This window comes from Ornithodoros turicata, chromosome 1 (assembly GCF_037126465.1).
Source record: "Ornithodoros turicata isolate Travis chromosome 1, ASM3712646v1, whole genome shotgun sequence".
NCBI lineage: Eukaryota > Metazoa > Arthropoda > Arachnida > Ixodida > Argasidae > Ornithodoros > Ornithodoros turicata.
Window position 1 is genome coordinate 21,859,666 of NC_088201.1, and position 22,309 is coordinate 21,881,974.

A 22,309-nucleotide genomic window follows, 5' to 3' on the forward strand; every position below is an offset into this window, starting at 1 on the left:
ATGTGAGTACCATAGAATCGATTCGAACGTGCACTTTCATCAAACACCGCGGAAATGTTCCGACTAACCCAACTGCCCTCTAACAACGAGCGGCTTTGTGTCGGTTGTATGTTCGACATTGCACGTCGAGTCGAACTGGTTGATTTCACCTGCACGGTTGACACCATTGCTAACAATGACATAGAGAGCAACCAGGGCGCGTCTCGTCCCTCCCACACGGCTTTCCTGCGTGCCACATACTACTGTCATGCTTGTCAACTATCGGCTGGAGTCACGGCATATCGCCAACTATGTAGTACCGTTTTTGAGGGTCCCGTTTGTGAGCTCGCATTTCATTGTTGTTGTTGACGCGAACGCAATGCCTCCCAAATGTACCTATACCCAGCAACTTGTCTATAACGTTTGTAGAAATCTCTCGGTGTAGACGACACAACAACATAGAAGAAAAGACGAGACACGTTTCCAACTATCCCATATATCTACAGTGCTCTTTAATGTCGCTGCTAACCTTTCAGGTGCGGCTTCCGTTAAGGATATGATATTAACGGTGAACGCCAACTGGCGAAACGGGGAAGAGACAATGTTCTGCACGTCATTGACAGCGATGGAATGTTGATTCATTTCTCCGCAACCTTCCCGTTATCAGACTTGGAACGGAAAGCACAACGGTGCAATCCGGACCTTCGAACCGGAATGGCGGAGGTCTGATTAGGCATCAACCCGGAGGCGATTCGTACGTGCACGGTTGTTTAGGGAAGCACCAGCACACCCAGATTGCGTGAGTCTGCTTGTAGCGTACGCTGAGAGGCAGAAATGGGCCCCCTCTCTCTTTTGGTGGCACGAAACACTTTCGGTAACTGATAGTCTGGGTGCGCTCCGTCGCCATTGTCGCTGATTTCGTGTGTCCGCAATGGTCTTCTTTTGTGTATCGCTCGCCCCCTGTCAACACGCGGTGCTGTGGAGTGAGCATGCGCATTTTAGCTTCACCTACGGTATGTAAGTAAAGGCCGGAAAGCAGATCAGGTGTAATGGAATGTTTGTCTTCCGGTAATTTCTGTCCAGCACTGCGTGCTAACGAAATCGAACGGCTGATGACGTGTGTCCCCAGGCGGTGTGCCGTTTCTCGGAGCCTTTGAGCGGTGTCGGACTTTGATAAGAAGACACGAGAAGTGTGTCACCCCATTCAAATTTCGAGCGTCGCTCGTGGGAACTCCACCTGGAAGAAGCCGATGGCCGATCAGCTTCCGCCCGATCAGGTCCCGCAGGATATTGCGCTCGGGGAATACTATCGTAAAAAGAATAACGTGCCCAGTAGACCATTGTTCACCGCAAGAAGAATTTGCGCATTGTCTCCCTCTCTTGTGAAGCAGATGGTAATCATCTCATGCCCTTTGAGTGTCTGTATCGTAGTGGTTTATATTGTGCACACCATAGATGAAGTTATTGAAATCCTTACTCTTTAGGAAACTTTATGGTGTCGCATAAACATTGGTCCGCAGTATGTGGCGATGGGGGCAAAGCCTCGGGGACAAACCTTTTGTAAGTTACCGTAACGCTCTGTACAACGAAAAGATTGTACGCTCTGTACAACTCTTACAATCTTCGTAAGACAGTACCTTCATTTTCTCTTGGCTAAATGTTCGCAGAGTGTTGTAAAGTCCGCATTTTCCAAAGTATCTAAAAAAATATTACGACCTTTCCGTCAGACTTTGCGCAGAACATACAAGACTGGGCGCATCTTTTCATTTTTTTTTTCTGAGAAGGCAAGTTCATTCGCGATTTGTGTGATGGGCTTTGACACTGTTACCGGGGTCTCCGCAAACAACCCTTGCTTCTCTTGAAGCGTAACTTTGTCGGAGGGGGCGTGACTCGGTAGTGAGCGTTCTGCTTCAGTGGAATGGTCGCTTTGGCCTTCATCCCAACGAGGATGAACTCCACCGAATATCAAAGCGTCCTTGAGGTACACCTTCTTCCTTTCTCCGCCGACGACTCTGGTTCTTTTTTCACCATGATGACGCCTCGTTTTTTGCGGCTGTTTCTGGCCGTACTCCACGCAAACCTATAGTGCCGGCTGAACTGAAATATCCATGACGCGCTCGCAAAGGGGACTCCGACATCGCCTTGGTCAAAGATCAGTCATCGACTTGGCATCGAGCACGCAGCACCGAATTATCAAATAAAGGTGGAACGAACGCAAATGTGAATTACTTTAAACGGACACCAGTATTTGTTTCTGAAGCACCAACGAAACGTCTGTCGCATTTGCACAACGAAAAAATTGCGAGCTCCTGCGAGGCTACAAAAGTAGGTTATTGGAGACGATTTACACGTGAGGTGTGTCAGCCTAGAGTGTGGCGACATGCTGCGCGTGCCGCAGGGTAGGCTGCAAAAGTCATCTACGCGAGAGTCCCATAAAATGAAGAGAAGATTGTTGGCTAAAGCTCTTCCAAGTTAGAAATCAGGAGGCAAGGCTGAAAAATTGTATTGTTCTTCGCGGCTCGCAAGCTCCATTCTTTTACTTGTCGCGGTATTGTTGCACAAACGAACACCTCGCGCTCACATACGTACACGCATTCCCTGAAAGCTACAGATTAAATCACTTCGTTCCTAATTTGTCGACTGGCGTTTTTGCAACATTCGTATGTAGCAAGCCCCGTAACGATTGCTGCAAGTGGAAATGCCGCGTTTCGAACTATCGTCGTACATCGTCCGCAATCGAAGAATCTCCCTTGGTTCCCTTTCAGTGTTGATCCGCGGTGTGTTGCTAAAGTGTTTCACGCCACATTTACAAAATGCAAAAAGGGAAAGAAAGAAAGGGACGACGCTCAAGTAAATTGGTTCGCGTGTTCTCGCTTCAAGTCAAAAGTGACAAGGCTCCACGGAGTTGGTCAAGGCCCCATAGAGCACGACCGCCGCTGTCGTTCGTTGTAAATGTCAGTGCGTCCAAAATACCACTGCCGATTTTAAGCCAGCTTCATTTGAATTTAGGAATGTACACTTTTCTTTTGTCCCTCAAGGCGGAGAAGTGTGACGGCACTTTTTATTCCGACCAAAGGCACGAGGCAGGAGAGAACGACCTTGCGAGTGGATGGCCATTCCTGTCCTGTCTGTCGTAAACATGTTGTGGACGGCCAAGTAGAACGGCTATCGTGGTGCATGGGTCTACGTGAGAGTCGCTTCTATCGTATGTTCGAGGATACTAGTGACAATGTTTTATTTATTTATTTATTTACAATAAAAAAACTATAGGTTGAAGGATAAAATAAATTATAGGAAAGATAGAGAAGAAGGAAGTAACAAGCCATCCCCCGTCCCACGCAAGGTATCGCAGGGGAAAGGGAGGGAAAAAAAAAACTAATGACACGACAAAATGTTTGTTGTACTCTTCATGTTTGACAGGTGTGCTACCACACTACGTCGACATCACGCTCCTCGTCAACGCCGTATTGTTCACTCACTCAGCCTCTGCGGTTTACGTTTGATCAACACTTTTTAATTACCGCCGGAGTGCTCTAAATTTACAACAAACCTTTCAGCTTCGAGAGGACTCTACGTTTTTTTTTTTTTTTCTATATCTTTCGGGTGTAAATGACTTGTCCTATGGCACACACCAGTGCAGTGAAAGTTTCACATCATACAGAAGGGTGTTTTGTAAAGCACCCTTCTGCTAAATTCTGCTTCTGCTGCAGCTATTCTAAATGGTGTATTATACGAAAATCACTAGCGAAGGGCATGTTCCACAGGAAACATCCCTTCAAGGGGGTGTATTCTATTTAAAACATTGTTTCAGATGGTAGATGGGTAGAAATCCAGCGAACCGGTAGAATGTAGGAAGGGAGTTGCCTCAGGACAGAAGCCGCCAATATTTCGAACAGAGACTGTTCTTCTTCTGGGCACCGTCCTCATCATTGGCATGGTAGTTAAAGGGTTAAATACCATTACCACCTTTAAATACCATGCCAATGATGAGGACGGTGCCCAGAAGAAGAACAGTCTCTGTTCGAAATATCGGCGGCTTCTGTCCTGAGGCAACTCCCTTCCTGTTTCAGATGGTGTTTTGCAAACAGCTTTTTCAAAACTTATACATATTACGCCTTGCAGTTAAGCCTCTACGGAATAAAGTACGGTGTTTATTTACAAAAAACACCCTTGTCATTCGTTGAATGGCATAAAAAAAAACTGTGTACTTAGGCGTTGGGTGTTTTCCCTGTAGGCGTCAATATTTCCTCCGCTTAATTCTGTTACCCTTTTAGTTTCGTCTGTGAACCTTTTTTTTTTTTTTTTTTTTTTGGCGTGTCCCTCGCATACTGGCGTGCAAAAAGCCTCATACATTTGCGACACAAGACACGCACGTGCTCAGCATTTCAACCTGAACTGTACCAACTCCGACGTCAACGCTTGTTACGTATAGAGTCACTGTTTTCAACAGTTCATGCCAGTCTCTTATTATTTTCCTAGCACACGTTGCTGCTACGCGCGTTGACCCATCACCCCCTACTTGACAAAGTTCAGCGTTTTCTGCCACGCTCGGCGTCTAGTTTATCTTGATTTAGTTGGAATACCTTCCTCCAATTTTGAAAGTCGTGCGTTTTTACTGTCGCCTACTGAGGAAGTATCTCCGTTCTTTCCTTCGCTATTGTCCGCCGTGACGTATGTCGCCGCACGGATGTAAGTGGCACGCGCTTGTACGCAAATTATGTTGCTGCATTCGGATGTCGAGCCCGTGTCAGTACAGGTAAATAAGAATTTTCACGACCACTGAGGCAATGCAGGAGAGGTTTGGTACCGGCGACGACTTGAAAGTAGCGAAAGAAGTTCTCATCCAATTTGGGGCTCGTCCTTCGCTCTACCTGCGTCTTTTGTATACTTGCTACGTTAGAAGGCGGAACCTGCGCCTGTAATTTGAGAAGCACGATTCCGTACCAGGACATCTCAGATCAAGACGTCTCAAAAGAGGGTTGGCGATCACCGATTTACAGTTGGTTGATCACGGCCGGTGAGCCCGCATAAGGTTGTCTACAGAGCCTACCCGCCGACTTTAGGCACGATAAATCGACTTCCTGGCCGAAGAGAGATTTCCCGCGGACGGAGGAGGGCACAAGGCATGCGACCAGCCCATCGCGTGAACCTGCACGACGTGTTTTTCTGCTGCGCGTAACACCTGTGGACAGTGCAGAAACAGTCGTGGCACCACAGTCCCTCTGGAATGCGGGAACCTGGCGGAACCTGTATTTAAATGGGAAGACCTAACGGTGTTGTTCTCGGAATTTGAGGCTACTCGGCAGCTTTCACTCTGCCTTGGTGCGATTGGGTACATCGATGAAAAGATTCCAAAGGCGCGCAGTCGACCCAAATCAAGTGAGATCAACGCATGTAGCCTCGGCTTTGTAGTGTTTGCAATCTCGTCTTTACACTGGGGCTGGCAGACGGTTGGCCCATTCTTGTCGAACTGCTTCGCGGCGTAGATAGAACTTTTCTCGTGTGACTGAGGGTAATTTAAAGCTGAAAACTACTTGAGATCAAAGTTACAGTGAAGCAACTACAACAAATAGAAATACTGTACTAAGAAATGGAGGTTGCAAAATGTTACAGTACCGGTTCCGTTTTCCAAGTTGTTGTCCCGACAACTGAACCTCAGATGACATTAGGCTACGCCCACCTTACTTCTCGGCAACCATTAAGGGATTAATTCATGCAGCGTTTTTCTCGTGCCCACAAACAGCGTATGTCTCGATAATGGTACACATATGAGCTTAAACATAAAGGAACGCAACAGATGGTTATCTATCTACGAGAGTGCCACCATATCCTTCCACTTTCTTCACTAATTCGGATCTAATCTATATACGAGAGTGATGCACGGAGAACGTTAGCATTTGGTGTAAAAACATTGTCACATGGGAATGGTTCGTACGTATATAGAGATATATCTATAGACAGCACCGTTCCTGGACAACTCTGCGGAGTTCTGAAGCGACTCCTCTGCGCCCACACTTCGCAACAGAACCGAATTGTTCCCATAGCACGTCCCCAAACCGTTAAATTATCTTGCCAGTCGGCATCACTGGCCCTCCAGAACTGACTCGTTCAGATCAGAAAAGTACAGAGACAAGTCACACTCTTCTATCTTGCGGGAACATATTGTCCAAGTGCGTGAAGGAGCACACGATCGCAGCCAAAGACATGGTAGCACATTGTGGAGTAACATATCTTTGTTCGCGATTCGTGCAGCAACCAGAGCAGCGTAAACAAAGACACTCACCGTGAGGCGAAGAAAAGCGCGTGCGCGCTACGGTTGGGCGGGAGCAGTAATCCTTTGAGTAGAAGCCAGAAAGGACGTACTGCGTTGGCAGCTTGAGGCGAACTGGTTCTCTAGGCCTGCCGCACAGGTGAGGGACGATTTCACTGGTGCGAGAGGCCTTTGACGTCGGGCGAGTTCCCTCCCTTCGGGGCTCAGCGGAAGCTTCCACGAAGCTGCTGCACTGCGTCCATTCTTTGAATGTCCAGACGAGGGAACAGTGAGGTTGCCGTACTGGGTTCAAATGGCCGAACAACAAAACCTCCACAGTGCTATGCTGGTTATCGTGGCTCCGTGATGGCTGGTGTGCGTACTTCCACTCCTCAAGTGCAGGTGTCTCTTGAGTCGACTGAGATTGGAGGATTTTATTGCGTCATTGTTTTGGTCGGTGAACAAAAAGTGATCTTTCCATTACCCCTTTCTTTCTATTTGTAAGGCGCAGGGGGTTGTCATTGGTAGCTTCATAAGTATTTTGGCTAGCTTTGATACATTTCTGTTGTACCAAAGATAACGTATGCGAATGTGGCATGGTATGTACGGCCATGAACAATGCTTTGCCAATCATTTGCTACTTATGCTTGTACGTTGTAGTAACATAACTCCACCATGCTCAGATCAATTCTGAAGGATGCCCTAGGTTCTTTTTGTTGAAAAAGGCTATTCGTCTCCGCGGAGGTTGCTTCCGTTCATTGAAAATCCGTTTTTAGAGAGTACATTGAAAGATACTTTCTTAATATCTGGCGATGAATCTCCCTATTCATCAGCTCAAAATAAAAGTGTGTGGTACTTTCTTAATAGTTAAATCCCCACCGTAAATTAGCTACGTTAACTCTCAGAGGCCGAGAGCTACCCATTTTCATCGCGATTATATACGTGATTGACATATTTCCGCAAGATTAATTTCAGAGGGTTCTTTACAGCTTCCTGCATGCCAACGCGTTCCACAGGGCCGTGGAAAGTCAGCGGGAATGCAACGCTTCACTACCCTCACGTATTGCTTTACACGCCAATTACATCATTAAGAAGGCATAGCACGAGGAACTGGGATATTCTGTGGATCAGCGTGTGTGCGACCTGACCGTCCGACGCAGCCGTTCAAAATAAGCACGTAATTTCTATGGCCGTTCTCGAAGCAAATGCGTGACCTTATACCATCCCCGCTGTAGATAAACAGTTGATATAATCGGAATTTGCGTACGAACAAACTCGCGAGAAAATTAAAACGCTGTCCTTGAGTGCAAAACTGTCTCGAAACACAACCTTGAAGATCCTATCCGCCTATATAGTTGCAGCTCATCTGGTGTGGAGCTCCTTTGAAGATACTGCTGCAGACCAGCGAAGTCTCCCGGTTAACCCGGATTTTGACCGTTTTGTATGGTTGTACGATCGTGAAACAAATCTCACGGAAAACGCAGTTTCCCCCTGTGTCTGTCAAAACAATTGCTTTTGTTCTGGCCACGTAGACGTAAACTTCAATCCAATCTCAGTGCGCATCCGGCGAATGCAGACAGTGCTGTTTATGGTAACGGTACGCGTGTGCTCGGTTAAGACAATACATTAATGACAATACACAAACGCGCGTGGTAACCGCGCTGACCAGCGGCATGGCCGAGGGGGTTAAGGCCCGGGGGGGGGGGGGGGTTAAGGGGGTTAAGTCCCGCTCGTTGGTGGTAGCCAAGGTCGTGCTGAAGACTGGGAGGTGGTGGGTTCGAATCCAACCACCGGCTGCGCTGTCTTAGGTGGGTTTTCCGAAGACTTTCCAGACGAATGTCGGCACAGTTCCCCCTGAAGTCGACCCAGGACGCATACTAACCTCCTGTCCCACACTCCTTCCTGCTGTCCTCTCTCCTCTGTCCACATCTGTATGGCGCTCATAGCCACAGTTGCTTCGCGGCCCTAACACGGAATAAAAAATAAGCGCGCTGAAACAAAGTTGTCGCGGTCGCTTGGTCTGCAGTAACGATAGCCAGCACAGTTCTACCCAACCGTTGTGAAGAGTGGTGTCACTAGGGGGGTATCGAGGAGATACGGACGTAAGCGGGAGCTGTCCGGGATGCTGCATGTATCTCCAGCGAATGTTGTTCGGCGATCTTCTCGCGATCCTTCCACACATTCGCGAGCCCTGTTCGCCTGTGAGTCGAAATGGAGGGTGAGATGTCGAAGCATAATTCGATTGCGTACGCAAACAACATAGAGATGAGGAGTTGCTCGTAGTCGTTGCTCGTGCTCGTAGTCGTGCTAGTAGTCGAAATGGAGGGTGAGATGTCGAAGCATAATTCGATTGCGTACGCAAACAACATAGAAATGAGGAGTTGCTCGGTGTATTACGTCACCATGAAGACAACGTCTGTGTTTCTTACTGCTTTGGATTAAAAATTGAGTTGGTCAATGGAAAGTCGAATTTGTGCAGGGCTACATCGTCCCGCAATCTGCTCTCACCCGTGCTCTCGTGCTCTCCCGACTGTTCTGTTCGGAATTCCGTGCTCTCATGCAGTGCACGGAGTTGGTTCGGACAATCGAAGAAACAGCCGCGTGGGATGACGGAAAGAGTTCCAGCACCGGGTGACGCGTCCCCTCGTGACGCCACTGGTTGTGACGTACTATGTTGTGGAGTAGGCACTGGTTAACATCCAACTGCTGTGTTTGAGCCCTCTGGGAAGTCCAGATGGGCTTCTGAAGTTCATCCGCATTGCCGAGAGAATGCTTAGTATTCTGTCCATACTGCACAGCAATGGTGGGTGGGAGCGTCTGTTCACCACCGTGAAAAAAATAAAAAGCACCGTTTCGTGCCTTCGTGTCTGACAAGACTCTTGTTTGGGCATGTTCTTTTGACAAAGTGTCAGAGAAGTGGACCCCCCCCCCCCCCCCCCCGTTTTGAAACCTCCTTAATGCGGTTTTCCCCAACTACGACGGTCTGCTGCTATTCAACTGAGACTGAATTATTATTAATTCAACTGAGCTATTCAACTGATAGTGAAAAGAAAAATGGACGGAAAGACCGTATTGCATCACGACACAAAAATTAGCGCTGAAAGTGAATTTTGTTCAAATTACGTTTCACGCGAAAGCCTCTGGTTTTAGTCACCAGAACTCCGCATGTAATCACCTTTATATTCGTTAAGGAGCAGCATGAATGGTGTGACGTTAAAACAAAGAAAGAAAAAGGTGTGCGCAGTTTCTCGCACCATTAGAGACAAGCCATACTGCCATCGCTGATCACATTCACATGCCCAAATCTTTACTACACTGCTCTCAATCATAAAAATGTATTATAGCCCTTATAAAGATGAGGTTTCTGGACTCAAACACCTCCGAGGACCCACCGCGCCACGTCACACCTTTATCAGTATATACGCACAGTATATCACGTGACTGGGAAAGGGTGGATTGTTGGCAAAACAAGCACACGTTGACGTCGCAGTCGCGTAACTTCGTCGTTTTCGCGTTTCGGGAGGTGAGGCCATGGTAGTCTTTACAGAGTTTTAATTTAAAAAAAACTACGTGAGCAACATTGATGCCGTTTTTGCAGTTGAGTTTTGCGGGCGGGCGGGCATCCCCTCGAAGCGAGTATGCCACTACCAGATGACTAATTGCCTAAAATGCATTTTCTCTGAAAGTGGGGACTTCCGGGCAAAAGTGAGATAGCAGAATGTGAGACAATCCTCGTTGGAAGCCTTTTTTCTCTTTTTTTCTGTTTGTAAAAAATCCTGAAATGAGCGTGTGCGTTGATATATCCATAGCCGAATGGACCACTTTCCTGAGATGTGGCGCTCTCTTGAATGACGTCCGCTACTGGCTGAAAACAAATGCACGTGAGTGAAGTTCCGCAGCTTCGTTTTTGAGTCTTTCGTCTCAGCGTCCTGAGTCTGTTCGCTTTTTGAGTATCGATCTTAGGTTTTGAACCCGATTTCTACTGCTTCTGTCTGTACAAAGTTTGAGTGTCAGTGTGATGTGTGCAACATGACCCTGGAGCCCGCCGTGCCATTCCATACCAGACCAATGAGCTATGCAGCTATAATAATAACTTGATTTTGTTATGGTACCCAAAAACAACCACTAGGGTGTTAAGCTGGGGTAAGCTATGCACCGCTGTTTTGAAGAAGATTCTTGAGCGAAGTGCAGCTATTCTGCATTAAAGCTGTTCGTTATCGCTTTTGGATCATTTCCCTACATTTTTGATGCCGAAACCCGGGAAGCGTAGCCTCACTCGTTCACGGAAGGACTCCAGGAACGGGAAAATGGTAGTAGCGTTAGTGTAGTAATGGGTATGATGGTTCCGGCTGTTTTCAGCAAGAACGAGAGCCGCGCATGCGCTGTGTGCATGCTGAGGAAAATGGTCCATTTTGCTATGCAAATGAGCCGAAAGCAAAACCGCGCGCCTCAGGAGCGTATGGCCTTCAACGTCGTTGGCGTATCTGTGTCGGTCGCAAAGCGGTTGGTCAGATCAGCACTAACTCCTGTTATCTTCGTCGCTCCAAAGCTTGTGTGGCCCTGTGGCGTGGAATGAGCACAGTCCTCCCTTCACTTCTGATGCGCGTCGTTTCGGCTGACTTGCGCAGCAATATTCGGCGATTGATATTTCAAGGTACGAGCTCATTTAAAAATGCTTTCAACTAGGATTATCTCACTTTTGCCGGAGAGCCGTCAAAAAGAGATAATTAATTAATTTTAGGTAATTAGTCATACCGTAGCTACGTAGAGAGGATGTCCGCCTGGCCGTATGACGCACCTGCAGTATCTGTGCTGCTCTCGTAGCTTTTTTTATATATAAAAAAAAACTGCAACGAATAAAAAACACTCGGTTTACTGCCAAACCCGTCTTTCTTCCATCCTTTGCTAGATTTCAAACATCATTTTTCCAAGCGCATCAGTGAACTCCCCTCGGACGCTTCTCCATTAAGATGTGTTGCCCTTAAGGTAAGCCCTTGAGCTTCTAGATTCCTGAAATTTGTTCCAAAGCTGCGCGCATGCGTTTTCTTTCCTTATTCACACAACTGCGGCGCGTGACCTAACTCGTAAAACATTTCAAACACTCGGGAGTAGTGAAGGTGACCACCGATAATATATGTACGCGTAGGAAGGCTTCTTGAGCACCCGCGGGCGAAACCTGTTTTTGTCACTCTGCGGCTGACGTCCCGTGCAGCGCCATAAGAACTGCAAATGCAATTGGCCCGAGGTACCGGCGCGTACAAATGAATAGAAAAAAGAAAGCTGTCGTCTTCCGCCCTGACATCGAGTGCCGCTATCGGACGCAGCGATCCCGTATGGAGCATAATTAGCATGACGAACAACAGTTGGCTTTCATGCGGGCACAACGTATTAGTGATGTCTCCCATGCCAGCGTTACGTGCATTATCCTCGTAACAGCGGCACATCCGCGCCTCATTGTACTTCCGTTTCGCCTTTCTGTCATTCAACGTGCTACGAAGAAACTGAAGCTGCGAAAGTGAAAGACCGCTTCGGTTGTCGATACTTGTTTATATGATGGAAATTAACCGAGCCAACACAAACAAACAAACAAACACAAAGCTTCCAACGCCGACGAGCATTGAAAGGTTGAATTATGACAGTTGTCGAAATAGTCAGCCCGAGTAAATTCCGCTTTTCATAGAGTCCTTGCAGTGCACCGTAATCCAAATAAAGCATCGTCTTCTTTCGATGTTTTAAGGCGACAGCTTTGTGGGTCCCACCAATCAACTGCCGTGTAGTTCCGTCCGTAACAGTTGTGGAGAGAGAGAGAGAGAGAGAGAAGGAAAAAAAAAAGAAAAGTTACAATGGCTGCCGAAACGAGTGCAGTTGCCCGGAGATCAGGATCAGAAAATTTAAACGCGTTTGACAGAATGCCCAAATATGGAGACAGTTTTTTAGTATATATTCTCACTATTGGACGACTGCTTTTAGTGTAATGGTACGTCTATAGCGCTTCTGCGAAAACCTGTGTAACGTAACTAAAGCAACAACGAGATCGAAAGCCTCGTCTAGGAATCGCCGGTTCAAAATTTACGAGCAAAACAGACTGCAGTGGTTGCATCGACCTTGAACCAGCAAACGTGTTCAGCTTGCCTATCTTGTTGTCATGCACGTCCGATCCCCGTAAATTTGTACACGTTGGAATCGTGAGTCAGTCTCTGCGACGCATATATTTTTTTTGACGACGAACCCGTCGCCAAGATCCTATATAAAGTGTCGGCGCGTACGCAAGGTGCGAGACGGTTCTACTCCGGCGCACTCCGCCCACGAGGAACACCCAGGTTGCTTGTGTAATAAGGTGCGTGGCGAATGGCTTGGAACCGAGCGCTGTTATTGTAGCCTGAGATGTGGCCTTGGAAGGTTTCCGAGCAGAATCTTCCCTGTAATACGGACGCATCCCGTCTTTCGTACAAAGGCTCCTGCGTATGAGGACCAAGGAGGATACGTTGCACAAAGATACACAATTTGGCGTGAGAGCCGGAAACTGTCTGCGGCTGAGTCCAGGTTGGATTGGATTGTGGTACGAGGGGAGGACGGTCCTGCCTTGCAATGCAGAATAACTTCACACCATGTTGTTTTTGTTCTGTCTGACAACTGACGTCATAGTGTATGGACATCTGTGGAGCAAGCCGCGCTAAATGTGCACTAAACTTTTCCCAATACGATGAACATTGTAGTACATCCCACTGCACTCCCGATGACCAAGCCATTTATCGTTGACAAGCTACGTCACACTTAACGTCAAATTTGATTACTGGAAAGATATGACAAATACATATTCCTCGGCTTGGCAGTTGGGCCTTTTGCCCTTCACATGCGAGGCGGCGTGTCTAATCATGATGCGTATACATGTGACATTACAAGTCATATGTTCTGCATCCTATATATACTGATATATATATATATACTGATATATATATATACTGATATATATATATATATATATGTTTCCTATGCTTTAATGACGTTGAATTGTCTGTGGCATGGGAAACCTGCCATGTGGCATGCGCTGCAGTACACTGCTGTCGGGTGCATCGATAGACCTCAGTTCCTAAACCAGGGCCTGCAAGCCGATGTGTCGGTATGCGGATATACCGCTATATGGAATATATACGTGCTCCGAGATTGATGGGTTACTATATACGCCCATGCAATAGGTGCCTTGTAAACGTAAATTGTTTTCATCACCACACTGGAAGCCATGTTTGATAGTTTGGAAAGAGGCTCGAGCACAGTTTTGATCCATTGGGTTCACTCCACGGTCACTCTCGGAGCACCTTCGAGCCAAGAAATGATATCCTAGACACTACTCAGCCCAATCTAAAAACGAAAAAAAAAAAAAAAAACAGTGCAAGGGGACAACGAAAGGGACAAAAAACGAGTACCTTTCGTTGTCCCCTTGCACTGGGGTTTTTATCGTTTTTAGAATGGATTACCAACCGGCACGAATTTTAACTTTAACTCAGCCCAAACCTCTCAGCAGATGTGCAGCTTCAGTGGAATCCAGCTGGAATTCAATGTGTCCGGAAAGCTTAGGATTATGTTGCAGCAACGTCTTCTTCTTGTTTATTCCATTTTTTTTTTAATAATCAAGCCAGAGTTCCTTTATGTCATCTTTTTTGTTATAATGCTTTACCGTAATAGAGCAGCTGGCGCTGCTGTGTGGCAGTGCCAGCGTAAGTTCACTCGATGTAGCTTCAATACTGTAATACCTTTAATATCGCTACAGCATCGTTACCATTCCGGTTAGAGCTGAACACACAAAATCGGTGCGCTTCCACTGTGATTGCAGATGTTCCTTTGCTCCCCGAAATTATGAGATTTTCCCCATTAATATCTCGATGGCCTTTGACTAGTACCTAAAGCACGGGCTATTCCAACAGAAGAGTTAGTACCGCGTGCCTGTTCTTACATATAATATCTCTTTTGCCCGCAGCATTGACTCATTTTCTGACCTGCAGTTCTGTACATTCGAAACTAGTTCCGCCTTGTATGGCCTTCTCTTCTTCCCACACAGTTCACTGTCGCTTTTGGATCGTTGGCCGACCGAAAGTGAATCACCTGAACGTGTTTGCGCAATATGTATGGATTTTTTTTTCTTCTTCTTCTTCTTCTTTTTGTCGCGTATAACTTGTGGCGTCATAATTTAGTTGCTGCATACGCTGAGGCTGCTCGTTCCAAGACTTTACTATCGGAGTTCATTTGTTTCCTGCTGCTAGCAGGAACTTGACATTTGCTGTTGAGCGTGCGTGTGCAAGAATGCCTTGTAGGAAATTGTACGGTACGGTAGTCAGAGTTTTCGCACCAACTATACACTCTGAGGGGAAAAGAGTGATTTTAGTCCTTTTGGTGACTAGATGCCACAGCCATTAGTCACTTTTAGGAATAAATGCGCGTAAGTTTGTGCGAAGTTTATTGAGCATTTGCAGTGCTGGGGGTGTAAATTTCCGGGGGACTAAAACGGGGAGGAATTGCAATATAGCCTCGCTATATTTGTTTGTTTACTCCTTTTTGTCTCTCTCTCTCTCAAAGTGCATGTGGTGCTGCGGTTTTTAGTGACCTGACGCTTTACTTTTGTGATAATTTCAAACACGAAAGCGGGAATCCATGAAGCCAAGGGTTCTTTTTCACCCAAAAGCAAGTAGCACGCACGTATATTATTTACCCCGTGCCAATGCAAGAGTTTTCGTGCGTTTATAGTCAGCGAAATAGTTCAGCGTCCTCATTTTTGCCTCTTCTGCAGAGAAACGGGGGGTAAATTCGCGCCTCCGCTATCTTTGCGCGTACCTGGAAGGCAAGGATCAGAAGATATATCACGAGGCACGATTTGAGGGCGCCTTGTATATATTCCTACAAAGTACGCACCTCCCAGTGTGCTTTCCGTCCCTTGGACTCGCTGATGTATCGCGCTTCTTGGAGGTTCCTTATCGCTCAGCGTCGTGCCCGAAGCAGCCCGATATGCTGAAAATGCGAGTGCATAGAGGTGAAGTTTGTTTCCCCGTCTGTAGTCTGCGAAATGAAACGCTCCACTGATCGGATACCTGCCCGTCACCCCCATGCACGTGAACTCTCCGTACATTGTGCTGCCTGGGATGTAATAACAGCGCTTCGTTTCTCTTCTTTTCCCGAAGCACTGTATACTCATTATCCGTAATGATGTATATGTTAGTAGTGCCCTCACTCGGTGACTATCCTGAAACGGCGATTAGAAGCGTGCTACAGATATGGTCAACAAAAGGAGGCAACTGCATGCGAACGAACTATGGAAAGGAAAGTTGTCACTCTTTATCACTCCATATCTTCATCAGAATGCAGAACTACATTTAAATGTTCGCTTCGTCCCACTAAGCGCTAGCATTTTCGCATTTTTTATGGCTATATATTTTAAGTTCCTCGCAAAATTATGACGCCAAGTTCGAAGTCATTAAGCTAATGTTCGGGAGACCTCCGCAGCAGGTGCAACAGATTGACAAAATGGCACGCCATACTTGGGCACCTCTGCTTACTCCATGCTGTTCCATTTTACGAACGGGGTTCTCCAGTTTGGCGACTAATATCTGTGAAGCTCGGCTGACAGGAAGCGGAGTGTACATCTCCACCCATCGCTCTGTTTCGCGGAGACGCCCCTGCATGCGATGCTACTTTTTCCGCAGTGTCTGTCCCGCAGAAACAAAAGAATGAGTCGTTGCTCCCATTCGAAGAAACGGCCTGTTTCAAAATTGAGCGAACACAAATGAAGTACAAAGGGTGCCCGTCTTCATGCGACAGCAGTCGTTTCTAGGATTTTTTTTTAATGTATATATTCTGTTTTCCTGGAAAGTTGATTCGACACGGGCGAGCAAACGGGTACAAATGTCACGAAGAGAAGCCTATCCAACACTGTGGAGACGTCGTAATTGGGTTCAGTGCCAGTCGTCCCAAATCTAGCACCAAGCACCCGCATAGTATAATTCGTTTTGTGTTGTACTGTAGACTGGTGCTTCACGCGAAAATAATCGCGAGTGAGTAGATAGTTACTAAGTAATTATTACGCAAGTGCCATAATAACTGTAATTTACCTTCAGTAAAAGCAAGACTGTGCGTACACGATAAACAAGCACAGCACAGCCAAAAGACTCTGCAGCCTGCCGCGTACGTCACGCTTTCCGGTTTATACTTTTAACTCTGTGTTAGCGCCGCGAAGCAACTGTGGCTATGAACGGCGTACAGACGTGAACAGAGTGAGAGAGGACAGCAGGAAGGAGCGGGGGACAGGGGGTTAGTATGCGTCCTGGGCCGACTTCAGGGGCCTCCATCCTAACCACTATCACTATGCCACGGGAGCTGGTCCCGTTTATACTGTGGGTCTCTCTCTCTCTCTCTCTCTCTCTCTCTTTTCTCGCGTTTCTCGTGTGCCGAGTTTGTCCGCTCATATGGCACGTGACACGTTCGACGTTAAGTACTGACGCTGAGCACTGTTTTTGATTGATGGTATGCCAGTAGCTTCAGTATGTCGCCGAAATTCCTTTCCATAGAACGAAAGTAACAGCGGCTCAACGGTGAATTAATACAGGGTCGACCTCTGAAGTGACACGCCGTGAAGTGACGGCGAAGTGGCATAAAGCCGAACGTGCCTCGTGTCTCTCGCGCAAAATGCGAAAGTATTTTCCACCCGGGAGAAGATGACTTGTATCTGCCTTCGTGCTTGTAGTGCCGTGTGTTATGGAAGGGATGGCTAATTGCCAGCAGCCGTTGTCTTCCTTTCGTCGTGTACTTTATTTCCTTACACGTCGTACAAAGAAGATGGATAGAGTTGTTGTGTCTGTCGCGTAACCCTCGCTTGACGTAATAGTTCTGACTTCCACCTGCTGACAGACGCCAGCGAAACGAATAAAAACAGCGAGGTTGATTGTGCCTTTTAAGGCGGTATGCCCCATGTCTGTCTCGGGTTTCAAGAAGAGCATTTGTGCTGTCGGCATAGTTCCAGGCGGTACTGAAGTAGGTCCGGTGCAAGTGAGGATCTCGTGACTTGGCTGAATAAAACAGGGTGTGGGGAGTCCATCGCCACGACTGGGGTGGGGGCTTGATCCCACCTTCCGGCGCCCTTGGCAGAAGGTAACATCTCATTACGGCCCGAGTCTCATTACGGCCGAAGTCTCATTACGGCCGAAAGTCTCATTACGGCCGAAAATCCTTTAATCCCCAAGTGTCTCGTTACGGCCAAAGTCTCAATACGGCCGAAGGTAGTCTCATTACGGCCGAAGATGTCTCATAACGGCCAAAAAGAAAAAAGAAGCATCCACCATAGTAGCTCTGTATATACTGTGTTTTATGCTTCCCAAAATGTGTCCGAGGCGGTGTGCCCCCACGGCTTGTGTCACACACAATGGTTCATGCACACAATATTGCGACAGTGTTTCATGCATCCCTCGTGAAAAATGTTTTTATTGTCATATGTGTCACACGATATTTGTATGTGTTACGCCATTTTCTCTCAGTATTCAAGCAACATCCTACTCGTTGGTTCTGTGAGCAAACTGTGTGTGTGTGTGTTCTGAAGAGTACTCCACAAGGGAGCCCACTGGGAGCTCCAGGAGTCACATGACCTATGACCATGATCTTCTCCCCCACTAGCTGCCTTCTACAATTTACATCCACCTGAAATTTACAAAAAAGTACATAAGCCACTGAACAAAATGACATATGCTCTTGTTTGATGATGACTATAAGACATATGCTGTCAAGCAGACTTTTTTTTTTCATATATTCAAAACATATTCAAGAATTATGGACAACAATGACAATTACGTCATAATAATGCAGCTGCATAGCCAGGAAACTATTTCAGGAGGTGTTTTATGAGGCTTGACATGGGGTGGAGGAGTCCCCCTCGTCAGTGCTTTATCCAGACCCCCCTAAATTTTTTGCAATTTCGCGATTTCAGCTTCAGATACGTCTTTAATGATATGTTAAGGTGTAATGACGTAACTATTCCAACAATTTTTTCCAACACCCTTCTCGTGCTTGGGATTCTGGATAAACCACTGCCCCTTGTTCATTTTCCTGGGGCACTACATTAGAACTTATGCCACGGCACTGATGTCACAATGTTAAAAGTGTGTGTCACTCTATGCATTCGGAATTCCTCTAAGCTACAATATGTAAATTCAGAATATCCGAAGGGTAAACATCAGATGTTACCTGCAGGCTTCATGCTGAAACGCGTGTACGCAAAACACTTCCGCCGTGGTGGGCGACGACATAAGTGTAATCATACACGCAAGACAATTGCGGGCACATGGAGTAGTGGCAGCAACCTGAAAACGATACATTTTCTTGTTATATATGAGTAATCAAAAATATACATTCTCACATGTTTCGTTTTGTCGTTTGTAGGAAGCGCTAGTAAGGGAACAGCATTTGGTTGGTCACATGCAAGCCACAATGCGAGAGGTGCCGATATTTCGATTACGCGATCAAAAATTAAAAGTCTAGAACCATGCACACTTCCCCATGCAACTACTTCCCCAGCATCGTGAGTCATGACACCACGTATTCACGTATAGTGTAATGTGAAATGATATGCAGGAATGAAAAAGATGCCAACATACCTGTAATCCAGTGTCCCGTAAGTTTGATTCGATTTTCTGGCAGCTACCATGAAGAGCAAATGCACGATTCACAAGTTTCGTTTCGCCATTTTCATTGCTGTTAATTTCGCAAGATCCCACGTGACCTCCTTTGGATCAGTGAAAAGTGAAAATTACTCGCGTCGTGAACATATATGTTCATCTCAGCGCAAATCACGTTTTGCATGCTATAGCAGGAAGGGGGATCAATACTCTTCCTTTCGTGTTTTGATATCTTGTTGTTTTGCTACTCTCACTTCGGAGTTCGGATGGTGTCTAGCAACGTTGGGTACCTCGTTTCTTGTGTGAGCAAGTGGTTGCTGTTTACGACGTGTTCATCATATATCGATTTGTAGCGCTGTAATGTGCAAATTAGCGGACTTTATAGCGGCTCTCTATTTTCCGTCGTTGTCTTTCGAGCAGCGCCTGTTGTTGCGGTAAAAATCGAGTTGAATGAATCGCCACAGCCCCAACGTATATCGCGCAGTGTTGACCAAGACCAAGTCAAGCAGGAATTCTGGTGAGTAATGCTTTCGTAGATTGTCTGTCTTAGTAGTGTGCTGTCCACACATAGTTGGATTCTCATACGAGTAATTTAAATTCATCAAAACAGCCGAAGTGCCTGTAATAGATGTAACTCGGTATTCGTTCGTAGGTTTGCGCCGTTTCTAGTTTGTTGCGCGTTTAGGAACAACAAATTTATTCGAAGACGATAAGATACCGATAATGCATCACCGTACAGCAGCATTTACTCGTATCATTGTGAGCCATATTTAATTTGTTAAAATTCGTCGTCGTATTTCTTCAAAAATAAAAGCGCAAGTCGGCGTACTCTAATTGATCTCCTTGAACTGCTTACGTCGAACGTCTGCAAATGTTGTACTTATGTGCTTTCGCGCACAATACTAGGCACAAAAGCATATCTGATTAGAATAGATACTTCAAGAGGAAGTCATTCAAATACACTGTTATTTATAGCTGGTTTTCCATTCCAGGCATGGTATGTGGCTGCACGGAGGATTCCGAAAAAGAAAAACAACAACATGGCTAATAGGATGTTGCTGCCCAGGGAGTCCTGGCGAAGAGGTGAGCTGTTAAGATCATCATAAGGTTCTGTTGTGAAGTGAGAAATTTTGTAGTAGTGCACGAATGTTAATTCGTGCACTACTTTTATAACAAAGAAACCAGAAATGGAAAGTTATGCATGCATCATTTCATGAATTGTAATGTATTACTATTTGATATTCACATATTTCCATTAAGGGAATGAACTACTGAACCTATATTCATATCATGGTCATGCTCTGTGTTTACCTGGAAGTCACATTTTTAAGGCTTGTCATTCTTTTGTCTAGATGAAGATTTATGTTAACCTTGTATGAAATAACAGACACGTATCAACACGTGTGCAGCTTGCAGCATATTAAAACCAGCCATGTAGAGACAAATGCTTGTTTTTTTTTTAATATTCTAGCCTATTCATGGTTGCTCTTCGCTTCTTGCAGGTTTACTCATTCCAGAAGCAAGAATTGTATCATTGTAAGGCGAATGGAAATAAACTGACATCGACTGAGATAGGTGTTCTGTCATGGCCAGTGACTGTAGGATGGCTCCAAAAGCGTCACAACAAAGCCAATATTCATCTAGCTCTCTACAAGTAGCTAACTCCACATAGTAGCCTGCTTCACAGCAACATCAACACTACCTTGTGGGAGTACACATTACACAATATGTTGCATTGTGCTGTGGTATGATAACATACCATTTGTCGCGCAATATGTATATATAAATATGATAAGGGCACAGTGCATAGCTTATACCCTGCTGAATATATATCCATACCTGGCTGTGACATTGCATATCAATGCAGGTTACAATACACATTTTCACATTTGGCCGTTATGAGACATCTTCGGCCGTAATGAGACTGCCTTCGGCCGTATTGAGACTTTGGCCGTAATGAGACACTTGGGGATTAAAGGATTATCGGCCGTATTGAGACTTTCGGCCGTATTGAGACATCGGCCGTAATGAGACTTCGGCCGTAATGAGATACAATCTGGCAGAAAAGTGTTCCTTTGTCTGAACTCCATAATGCGAAAAGCCTGAGTCTGGACATAACTAGAGGGCCAAGACGAACACATGAGTGTGTCCGTCTGTCATGATCGTCTGCCATCTCACTCCAAAAATAGGGCAACAGACCGTGGTCTGGCTCCCCCGAAGTGTTTGGCGAAAAATGTATGTGTGGGGGGGACTCTGTTTATAGAGGTCATTGTACAAGTGATCCGGAGTATTGGGCTCGCGGTCGTTGGAACCATTAACTCAGACTGACTTCGGCCGACCGTGGGATTGTTTAAGGGAAAAGCACGTTGTGCCTGTGTGTATCGTATATCTTCCCGAGGTGTGTAACGGGAAACGTATCTTCGCGCACTATGTCTTCCTCCCCCGAGGAACATAATAAGAGGCCTATAGACGCTAAGGCGCCACACATAGAACAAGTGTCAAAAACAAAGAGGGAGAAAGAAAAGGAAAAAAACCTCTGGGAGCGTAGTGGGATTAAGAGGGCAGTTGGCAAGGTGTGGCCGCGAAGTGAGGACGGCTGAGGCCGTGGTGCCGACTCCGGACTTTGTGTGTGAGAACTCTGCGATGCGATGGACTGAGTGAGAACATCGCAAGGGAGTCGTGTGCGGCTGTGGACTTTCCAGACACCAAAGAAACCACCAGCGCAAGAGTGTCGTGACCCATCATCGTCGAGCATTCCACTAGACGCACCCAGCACCCGCCTTCGCAGGAGTCCGACAGATATGTACCACACCAGTACTGTTGCACTGATATCGTTGTTAGCATTTGTTGTATTTCTCAGTAAAATGTTGCAAATGTCTACTTTTTGCTAGCCTCCCCATTTCCTTCTCGCCGAGGTCCAAACTACCTGCACGATGTGGCGTCACTGCCCGGGAAACTTAAACTAAGAGCGGAGTGGTCTGTCCCTAATAGGCCATCCCCTCGGAGTTGGTGACGAACCCGACCACATCTCGTGACACCGTCCTGTCCTTCCAGTTGTACCCAGACTCAGGCTTTTCACGTTATGGAGTTTATCCACCAGCTGGCCCGCATCTATGCCATTCTCTCAATGGATTGGTGGTAGTTGAAGAAAAGGCACCAGCAGTGGGATTCGAACCCGCAACCTCGATTGCCGGTCGGAGATGCTACCAATTACTCCGTGCCTCCGTGCTTCAACGTACGAAGCCACGCTGCTCTCAGTGACTTTGTCTGAACGTGCGAGGCGGCGTTTTGATCACCGTGTGTTGGTCTCCCCCTACTGTGCGACGCTTGTCTCGTTGTGACACACGATATAATGTTTGGCCGCTGCTGCGATTGAGTGCCGTTGGGACGCGCCCATAGATGTGGAACGCCCCGCTTAACTGCGTTTCAT

General features: G+C 46.5%; 2 protein-coding genes and 2 long non-coding RNA genes across 4 annotated transcripts in view; 2 read left to right on the forward strand and 2 right to left on the reverse strand.

The window, feature by feature from the left end:
• The window catches only part of LOC135377630 (nyctalopin-like), a 32,713-nt gene extending 17,523 nt beyond the window's left edge, over positions 1 to 15,190 (reverse strand). Inside the window, exons 1-2 of the mRNA XM_064610195.1 lie at positions 15,134 to 15,190; positions 6,263 to 6,647 (exon numbers count right to left, since the gene is read on the reverse strand). The gene's annotated coding sequence lies outside the window, so the exon portion shown is untranslated. The remainder of the gene's footprint in view (positions 1 to 6,262; positions 6,648 to 15,133) is intronic.
• Positions 1 to 22,309, forward strand: part of LOC135377633 (rab3 GTPase-activating protein catalytic subunit-like) — a 93,055-nt gene that overhangs the window by 30,611 nt on the left and 40,135 nt on the right. The window lies entirely within an intron of this gene.
• Positions 17,673 to 18,976, reverse strand: LOC135377634 (uncharacterized). Its single transcript, XR_010418162.1, has 3 exons — positions 18,859 to 18,976; positions 18,449 to 18,564; positions 17,673 to 17,905 (listed from the first exon to the last, which is right to left on the reverse strand). It is a non-coding gene; the product is annotated as an uncharacterized LOC135377634 (long non-coding RNA).
• Positions 18,638 to 20,451, forward strand: LOC135377635 (uncharacterized). The gene is made up of 3 exons (XR_010418163.1): positions 18,638 to 19,396; positions 19,872 to 19,962; positions 20,382 to 20,451. It is a non-coding gene; the product is annotated as an uncharacterized LOC135377635 (long non-coding RNA).